The sequence below is a fragment of the Rhincodon typus genome, chromosome 19 (assembly GCF_021869965.1).
Source record: "Rhincodon typus isolate 14 chromosome 19, sRhiTyp1.1, whole genome shotgun sequence".
Lineage (NCBI taxonomy): Eukaryota > Metazoa > Chordata > Chondrichthyes > Orectolobiformes > Rhincodontidae > Rhincodon > Rhincodon typus.
The window spans coordinates 38,285,316-38,296,033 of record NC_063350.1 but is presented as its reverse complement, the minus strand read 5'-3'; positions in this window follow the sequence as shown (position 1 = coordinate 38,296,033).

Below are 10,718 nucleotides of genomic sequence, written 5' to 3'. Positions count from 1 at the left end.
GACACTTTTGATCACCTGCAGAGACTTATTATTTGACAATCCACTCACACCATTTGTATGATCTTTTGATCTCTCTGCCCTTGATCTCTGTGCCTATAAATTCTGTGTCTGTGCTCTTCCCTCTCACTTCACCTGATGAAGGGGCTATACTCTGAAAGCTTGTGATTTCAAATAAACCTGTTGGACTACAACCTGGTGTGGTGTGACTTCTGACACAGTCTTGATAGCAGCAGTCTAACCTGGTGTGGCAGTAACCTAAATTTACATTAGTCTGAGCATGCATTGAGGCACCCAGATATTGGATGGAAACTACCTGTGCTGCACTGGAAGCTGCAACAATGAGCACCAAACACTGTATTACGTGTTGATGAGAAAGTCTGCTTCTGGGAGTTGTCAACACCTCCAGGTCTGAAAAGGTGAGCTCCAAACTTTGTGCTAAATTAGTTTAATACTCCTGTATGGTCTTTGAATTTGACCGCAGACTTTCGAGTAAGCTTCTCAATGCTTCAATTTTTTCATTATGCAGAACCATCAGCATTCTTTTGTGGGTTGCCTCAATGAATCACAGATCTGAGTCTTTCACGGTGGAACCTGTGTGCAGTGCCATGTCTGATAGGTTGGCACTTCTGCAAACCCTCTAAGCTATATTTGAGGATACACACAATGTCAGTGTCTGAGCTTGTGGAGGCAAATGTGAAATCAAGCGCTGCATCTTCTTCATCACTTTCCAGTTTATGTTTATTTGTAATTTGTTTATCTGACTGTAATGTCTATCCTTTTAACGATGTCTTATTTCTAATTTATTCTATGAATCAGTGTAAAGTAATGCAACTACTTTTCATTTTATTCCTCTTTTTGTATCTAAGATTTCCATGTAGGTACTTGTACCTAAGGTGCCGTAAGAGACAACATTGTAAAGCTTTTTGCTGTATTCTTGTACTTGTACTTGAACACATGTGACAATAAAGGATATTCTATTCAATAATATTCTATTCTAGTTGGTGATCCTCTATACCTTGACCAGGTTGGACTTCTTGACTATCCAAAAGGAAATTGGCACAAATAGGTGGGGGAAGAAAGGCCATATTGCTTACACAACCTGTAGCCTACATATCAGGAAGTGGGATGAGGAGAAGATGAAATGTGAGAAGTATTAGGTTTGTGGATGCTGTCACCTTCAACAATTTCAATCCCACTACCAATGATAATCTCAATAAAGAGTGTCCCAACGAAGGTCAGTACTGTCTCCTGCGTAAGGGTCATGAAATGGACGAACACATGTCACATGCACCCTCCATTATGTGCCACTTCATCCTTCAAGATAGAGGCAAGTTTGTCAGTGAGTGTTGTGCAACCCATTTGGCAGGAAGGCTAGTGTGTGCTAGCTGTGAAACGTGAGTGTGAGGTCTGATTAGTAGGTTGTTGGTAGATGACTAGTGGAGTGGTAATGAATTAAGCAACATGTCTGAAGCTACTTGAAATAACTGCACGGAGGCTCGTATTCTGTCACCAAGTCACCCTTTATTTACACACACACACAGTACATTGGCCAGAGTCCGTTCCTGAACTGAGGAGATTCTGAATCCCCTGTTTATATTAGTCAGCCAGGGCTTCCTGATTGGCCCAGGTTAACACCCCTAATCAAGGATCTTGTAGTCAATGGAATCCACCTGGTTCCAATCACTACATCTCATCCCCCCAACCCACACCAACTGAGTCCAGGGATGTTGGCCTGGTCTTTCTCTTGTTGTTTTTCCTGCGATGTTTTGGTGCCTGTTGCGGTTCCTCTGACTTGGGCTCTGACACAGGCGGCGTGTACCAGACCGTAGCCCATCTCTTGTGTCTGGAGCATCTTTGGAGAGTTTCTTCCTCTTTTACCGGCAGTAACTGTATCAAGGTTACATCCATCTCGAACTCTGAAGTTTGCTCAATACTAGACAGAGAGGGAGATCCCAAGGTTTCTGACAGGCCTTCTGGATGTTCTGAGGGGCCAGCTATGTTTTGCTCCTGCCCCGTGTGCGAAATAGCAACTTGCAGGCGATCGACATGTTTGTTCAGGACTGCCTCATCTACCCGAACATTGTAAGTCACAGGACCTGACATCACGTCAACCTCACCTTGTGAGGGCCATTTCCGTGGTTCCGGCACCAAACCTCGTCCCCTTATGTAAATGCATAGAGGCAGGTATCCTGTCACTGAGTCACCCTTTATTTATATGTGCACAGTATGCTGTCTGTGGCCAGCCAGCTCGGAGTCAGTCCCTGAACTAAGGAGATTCAAAATCCCCTGTTTATATTTTTTTTCATTTTTTTTCTTTTTTTTGCTGTTCCCCTACACTACTGCCATCCAGCTGTAGTGCTTATCTTCCCCAGCACCCTTGTTATGCTTGTGCAGGCGTCAGACACAGTAAAAAACACCAGGTGTGCAAATAACTATATTAACCTTCCACCACCAGGAAAATCACCCAGGTGACCAAAGCATCAGTATCAAGCAGAGTCCCTGTAGGGGCAATGACTATGTGAAAATCCCCTATTTGTATTGGTCATTCAGGGCTTTCTGATTGGCCCCAATCAAGGATCTCATAGTCAATGAGATCCACCGCATTCCAACCACTACACTACTGCTCAACAGGCATTTGAAATTCAGTTCATTGACCTTCACTAATCATATAAGGTCACTGAATGCCTTTAACCCTGGCTTTGACCTCCACAGCTATCTATCTTGCTGCCTTTTGATTGTGAATCCTTCCCTCCTGCTTAAACGAGCCATTTCTTTATCACCTCTGTCATCAAGACCTCCAGTACAGGTACTCAAAAAAAAAGAGGGCCATTCTTCATTCAGGCCCAGCTCCTGTACTTTCTCCAGCTACAATCCTAGAAATTAAAATAAAAACTGGACAGGAATGGTGTTCAACTTGGAGAAGAGAATAAGAACATCACGTCTTGAGAGTGGAGAATATCCCTAAATAACTGAAACTATCAGTTTTTCTAGCTGTCAGAACTATGCAGGACAAAAATGCTTTTTGTTTTTCTGACCTACATGTTGTAACACTTGACAAAACTGAATAATCTAGCAACTGAGTCAATCACTCCTCAGAAAGTGACTTTTTTCATGTGCCTCGCAGAAGATATAAGCAGTTTGATTGTTTTCAGTTAAATGTCTCAATGATCCTTGAATAATATCTTCAAAAATGTCTCGATGTTTTTATATATATAATATATATATCTATCTGCAAACAAAAGATCCATGGCTTCATTAATAGAAGAAATAAACACAAAAACAAGTAAGTTATGTTAAACCATTAAAGCACTGGGGTGACACAGTAGCTCAGTGGTTAGTACTGCTGCCTCACAGTGCCAAGGACCCGTGTTCAGTTCCAGCATCAGGCAATTCTCTGTGTGGAGTTTGCACATTCTCCACATATCTGCATGGGTTTCTTCTGACTGCTCTGGTTTCCTTCCACAGTCCAAAGATGTGCAGGTTAGGTGGATTGGTCATGCTAATTTGCCCGTAGTGTCCAGGGCTGTTCAGGCTAAGTGGATTAGCCATAGGAAATGCAGGGTTACATGGATAAGGTAGGGGTGGGACTGGGTGAGATGCTCTTTGGAGGGTAGGTGTGGACTCAATGGGCCAAATGGCCTGATTCCACACTAAAGCGAGTCTATGATTCACTGGTTAGATCTCAACTAAAGTATTGTGTTTATTTCTGGCCATCACATTTGAGGAAGTATGTCAAGGACTTGGAGAAGAGATTCATTAGCATGGTACAAGGGGTAAGAGGCCTGAGTTACTTAGAGCAATGGATGAGGCTGAGGTTGTATTCCTGAGAGCAGAGAAGTTTAAGAAGACATTTGATAAAGGTATTTGAAATCTTGAATGGTTTGATAGAGTAAATGAAGAGAAACTGTTTCCAGTGGCATAAGGATTAGCAGGAGGGAGTATATTCTCATGATTGGCAAAATAGCAAGAGATAACTTCTTGGAGCGTCTTCCATTTTTCTTGGGGTCGCTACAGTACTGGTTGATCACACTTAACCATCTTGTCCTATAGGTCTCTCATTCCTCTTCCAATATTGCTACAGTTAAGTTTCTCATCATCACAGTAGTCTTAAGCCTTCCTCCTCTTCTTTGTAGCAGCATTTTCTTCATTACTCAATTCACCATATTTCTGCCGTCCCTCTGCAATAGATGACAATATGATTTCAATTTCTTCAGCTATTTTCTTCAATGTTCCTACAACTTTCACCGGCCACAAAGTACACATTCCTAATTTTGTCCTTTCTTTGTTAATCCACACATCTATCTCAGCATCTGCATTCTACCAGAGTCCAATCACTGTCCCTCCCTCCTTGATGTTGCTCAAGTTCAATAAAAGATGACTTAAGGAAACAATTTGTTGCACAGCAAGTTGTAATCTGAAATGTACTAACTGGGAAGGGCAATTGTTGAAATTTCAATAAAAACTTTCAAAAGGGAAAAATTGAAGAGAAAAGAATTACAGGGCTATAGCAATATAGCAAGGGAGAGGGATTCAGTGGATAATTCTACTGAGGAGCCAGCATAGGCAGAGTAGGGCCAATGGTCACTTTCTATCCTCTGATTCTGTAACGAATAGATAACAGGACTATCAATGCACTATTTACGTCCAGGTGAGAAGAAAAAACTGCTATGATAAAGGAAAATGCAAATTAAAGGGTAATCTATCCTTAAATCATTGTCTGAAAGAGCAATAAATCCTGTACCCTTATTTTGGTCAACATTTGTTCAACTTGAATTCAGCAATAAATTGATTCCTTTCTCTTTGTTTGACCCCTATTGTGAGATTCTGCTAAGAATGGAACAAAAGTATATTGTCAAATCCTGCTCCCTGCACACATAGCCCCAGATAAACAAAAATTAGATGACCTTTGAAGCCCTTCTAGGATCCCTAGGGTCCTCAATGACCAGTTTGAAAGCCTGTGCTCTAAATGATACTTTGCAGCATGAGGAGATAAGCCTTTCATTGACTTGATCCAATCTGGATTTGACACCAAGTTCTGATATCAAAAAGGCAGCATTTGGAATCTAGTGCAAGAATGCAAAATTAGGAGTTCCAATGTTCAGCAGTTGAAGATAGACTCTACAGTTCTTTGTGACAAGGTGACTGACTCACTACTGTTCTTTTATATTTAAAAAATCTTTTAAAAATAGCAGTTAGATCCATTTTAAATTTATACAATTATGTGACATGATAGACCATCACTGCACTGAGACAATGGAATTAAATTGATACATTTTTCCAAGTGCCTTAAGTAATGCGCTTTAACTATTGTTTCATTTCTGCTAAAACTGTTTTATCATTTAATCACAATGACTTTGTATTTCATCATAATTTAACAAAAAGGTGACTTTCATTTAATGACCAACCTAATTTATTACGGCAAAAGCAAGTGAATTAATTGATTGAACAGTGTGCTGTAAATGTGTTTAATTTTTGGTACCCTTTTGCACTCTATCATTCTGGAGACTAATAATACTGATAGCTTTAGTTATTTTGAGAAGTCTGCCCTCAGAATACCCTTGTTCTCTTCCCTAGTTGGACACCATACCTGTCAAATGCCTCTTTTAAAAATTAGGTCAAGCTTTATGAAGTATAGCACACAGATTCAACCCTGTTATTTTCTTTTTTCCTTCTGCATCATGAACCATTTTTCATCTGAGAACATTAGCAAGCAATCTTCCTTCTTTCTGCCAATTCCACAGTAACCAGTTGCTAAGGAACCCAGAGAACACCCTTGCAGTAATTTGCTTAGCAACTTGTTTTCAAAGTTTAATGCTTCACCTTTGCTCTCTACCTCCCCCTAATGGTACATTTGAGAACTACAACACCACAAAAGCAGAAGTAGTTGATCTAATAAGAGTTGTTAGTTCATGGTGTATTCTGTGTGAAAGGATAATTCAATGCCAACACGTGCTACGTGGCAGACTTTAACACTCGGGTATAAAAGTCATTCAAGGAACTTTTACATGATTAACAGTTTGAAAGATGCAGATGCAGAAGTCTTCCTTAGTCCTTGATCATGTATTGCTGTGTCCTCCCGTAAAGCTTAAGGCTCCTAGTAGGGGTCCAATCCTTAAAGCCTAGCAATTAAGCAGCTGCAGAGAGCACACCAATGTGGCTTCAGGAATTAGACATGTTATAATAATATCTTCTTTTTGCACTCTGATTATCATCTGGTTTGAAAATTGATCACTGCAGGTGTCTCTTTTTAATAACAGTTGCTGAGCATTAAGAATTGTAGGGAGGACAAGAGTGTACAAAGTGTGCTTGATGATGATAAACAGGAAATTGGGAAGGAAGCGAATGCTGTCAACTTCATTTTACTTTGCCAGTAACCACTGCCAAGTAAAAATTCTGTTCTTTCGTTGTAGGAAGTCTAATTATCAGAGGATGTAGCTGCAGACAAACCTTGTACTATATTCATGGTCAAGCAGTACTGAGCAGCTGCTATGTACTTATTGTCAATTAATTCTCCTGAATTTACTTTCATTAATCTTGCTAATTAATTTATACCCCAGTCACAAGAATATGGAATCTTTAGATTTCACTACACAGAGACAAACAATAGGCTAGAAATGTCAAAATCTATAAATGATTTTCCAAATTTGTAATAACTAACATGGTAATGGACTTTGAAGAAAAACACTTTTTAAATCAATGATCTACCCAAGCTGTATTTTTCTACAAAATACAAAATCACATGATAAGAATGTTTGGATTTAGACTAATAACTTGAACTTATATGATGCCTTTGGCTTAATAGAGCAACTTAAGTTGCATCATTATTTTACCTGCCTTGAGTCCCATCATTGTGTTCTTTTATCTCTGATCTCTGGTTCACAACTAAATATAAAACTCCAATCCATGTATTCAAATCTCCTTACAATTTAACCCCTCCTTATTTCTGTCAAACTTCCCCAGTCTTACATTTCAACTGCCCAGGTGCTAAATTCTAGGATTCCCATACAAACCTAACCACAGACCTTCTTTAAATCTATCTCTTTTAACTAAGCTTTTGCTCATATATCCTAATGACTCCTTCTTTGGTTTGGTTTTTTTTTAATCGGATTATGTTCTTGTGAAGTTTGTTGATGGCAGCTCCAAAGAGACAGGGGGAAATAGTGCTATGTTGCTTCAAGGAGCACATCCATTCTCTCCTATTAGGATCACATGTGCTTTGTTGAAGATTCTTTGAGTAAGGATAAGGCTAGCAGAGATTTGGGTGAGTTCAAGTTTATGATGAAGCCTTGGTTCCAAGGCACATTCATGCCACATTCCTCTCTGATATTTTTGTACCAGTATGAGTTAAATCAGTTTTTATGCCTAGTTTCTGCTGTTTTTGGAATTCTGTTGATTACTGTGGAATTATACAACTTAATGTTACAAATTTCTAAGTGAGCGCCTTGTGATGTCAAGTCTATACATAAGCTGTGGTAGTTCAGGACATTCTGATGTTCTGTAGTTTGCCTCATTGTGAAAGAGCGTTGGAACTTATCTGTGAACCATAACAAAGCACCTGGTAAATGTAACGTTCTTGTCATGACATGAAAGGTTCTAATTCCAGTTTTTGAGAAGATTTGTAGCTCAGGTTGTGGATGAGTTTGTAGACTTGCTCGCCGAGCCAGTGTGTTTGATTGCAGATGTTTCATCTCCCTGTTAGGTCACATTGTCAGTGCACCTCTGGTGAAGCGTTGCTGTTCTGTCCCGCCTGTTATTTATATGCCTTGGTTTGCTGGGATGGTTGGCATTACTTCGGGTTCTGTTTTTCAGTGGATTGTATGTTGGGTCCAGTTCAATGGAGTTCCGCTTGGAATGCCAGGCCTCCAGGAATTCCCTGGCATGTCTCTGTTTGGCTTGTGCTGTTATGGATATGTTGTCCCAGTCGAATTTATGTCCTTCTTTGTCCATGTGTATTCAGTAGTGAGAATTTGTCGTGTCTTTTGCTGGCTAGTTGGTGTTCGTGTATCCTTATTGTCAGTTTTGTCCCAGTTTGGCCTATGTAATGTTTCTCACAGTCCTTGCATGGTATATTGTATATTATGTTAGTTTTATTGGTTGTGGGTATGGGATACTTTACGTTCATCAGTTTCTGTCACAAGGTCTTTGTTGGTTTGTGGGCTACCCTGATACCTAGGGGTCTGAGTAGTCTTGTGGTCATCTCTGATATGTCTTTAATGTATGGTAGGGTGATTAGAGTGTCTGGCCATGTTGTGTCTTTTTGTTGTGGTCTGTTGCAGAGGTAACGGCAAATTGCAATTTTTGGGTATCCATTCCTTTCAAAAACTCCATATAAGTTCTCCTGTTCTGCTTTGTGCAGTTCTGGGCTGCTACAGTGTGCTCGTTTGAATAATGTCCTGATACAGCTCCATTTATGGGTGTTGGGATGGTTGCTGGTGTAATTAAGTATCTGGTCCTTATGTGTGGTCTTTCTGTTTTTGCTAGTCTGTCTTGCTGATATCTAGTGAGTTGTGTAATTTCTTCAGGGCTGTTGTAATCCGGTTTTCTAACTGCAGTGTTGGATCTGTCGCCATCTGTTGGTAGGTGTCGGTATCTGGTAGTAGTGCGTTAGCTTTCTCAATGTATTGGCCTCTAATAAGGATTAATGTCTTGCATCCTTTGTCCACGGGTAAGATTACGATGTGCCTTTCTTGAGTCTTTCCAGGGCTTTCTTCTACGCTGTATTAAATGTGCTCCACTTACCTTTTCTGCTCAGTGTTGGGACTATTGTCTGTCTGATTGTCTGTTGTATTTCCTCCGTGAGTCCATTGTTCTTTAGTGTCAATTCCAGGACTTCCAAGAAGTCAGTTTTTTTGGGGTGCCTGTAGTTATAATGCAGTGCGCATACTAGGACAGTCTTCTCAGTGTCTGTAAATGGTCAGTCTGAGATGTTCTTGATCCATGTTTCTGTGTTGTCTTTGTCATTGTTATGGGTGAGTTTGGATAGTTTTTCTTGTAGGGCTCTTCTTTTCTTTGTTCTGGTCTTTTGTTGTTGTATGGTGATGGCCTGTTCCAGAGTGGTTGTTCATTCTTGATCGGTTGCGTTGGAGTACAAAGTGTTTTGTTGCACAATTTCCTGCTCATATTTGTGGAGGCGTTTGTGGGCCTTGTTGGTCATAACCCTAGTCAGTCTGCGGCCGTTCTGAGCAGCTGTTCTCCGTGCCTGTGGATTGTTGATAGGTGGTTTATAGTCTAAGCTTTGTGGTAGTACCTGTTTTCTGAGACATTTAAGCAGGAAGTAAAGTTGTTTGCGGATCGTGCTCAGACGGATGGCATTTGCCTCCCATCTGCGGGCCCGTTTGAGGGTGTTGCGGCCATAGGCGTTTTTATTTTTTGAGAAGATTTGTAGCTCGGGTTGTGGATGAGGTTGTAGACTTGCTCGCCGAGCCGGTGTGTTTGATTGCAGATGTTTCATCACCCTGCTAGGTAACATCGTCAGTGCGCCTCCGGTGAAGCGTTGGTGTTCTGTCCCACTTGTTATTTAAATGCCTCGGTTTGCTGAGGTGGATGGCATCACTTCCAGTTCTGTTTTTCAGTAGTTTGTATATCAGGTCCAGTTCAATGTGTTTGTTGATGGAGTTCCGGTTGGAATGCCAGGCCTCCAGGAATTCCCTGGCATGTCTCTGTTTGGCTTGTGCTATTATGAATGTGTTGTCCCAGTCAAAATTCTGTCCTTCTTTGTCCGTGTATATTGAGAACAGTGAGAATTGGTTGTGTCTTGCTGGCTAGTTGGTGTTCATGTATCATTATTGTCAGTTTTCTTCCAGTTTGGCCTATGTAATGTTTCTCACAGTCCTTGCATGGTATATTGTATATTATGTTAGTTTTATTGGCTGTGGGTATGGGATCCTTTACGTTCATCAGTTTCTGTCACAGGGTCTTTGTTGGTTTGTGGGCTACCCTGATACCTAGGGGTCTGAGTAGTCTTGTGGTCATCTCTGATTTGTCTCTGATGTATGGTAGGGTCACCAGTGTGTCTGGCCATGTTGTGTCTTTTTGTGGTCTGTCGTGGAGGTAATGATGGATTGTGCTTTTTGGGTATCCATTCCTTTTAAAACTCTGTATAAATGCCACTGTTCTGCTTTGTACAATTCCAGTTAGTTCTGATTCCAGTTAGAGAGGCAAATACCTGGCGGATATACATCCAAGCAACAATTACACCTCCGACCAATCATCTCCATGGAATGCTTTTCTTTTCTGTAGGTGCATTATTACTGGCAGCCCTGTTCTTTCTTTCACCTTGACTTGTGTCCTCACCCAACAATCCCTTCATTGCCAAATTTATATCATGTTTAATCATCTTACTCTCAGGGGTCAGTGCCAAAAGTTCCCTTAAAGCTGATACATTTTAAATTTATACAATTAAAGCTGAAATACCTTGGGAATAATGTCCTTGACAGATTAATGTCTGAGACGAGAAGTGGCAGCGGAGCACATGAGGCAGCGACGGTGGAGACTATGTGGAGATCCCACTCCCAGAACTGTCACCCACATTTCTTCCTGCTTTAGATGCATGTCTGCCTCACCTACTTGACCACATAATGAGTCCTGATCCCCTTGCTTGGATGGAGTACACTCTAATCAAACAGCATTTACTAATGGAACAAAAGCAAATTTGCTGGAAAAGCTCAGCAGGTCTGGCAGCATCTGTGAAGGGAAAAACAGAGTTAACGTTTCGGGTC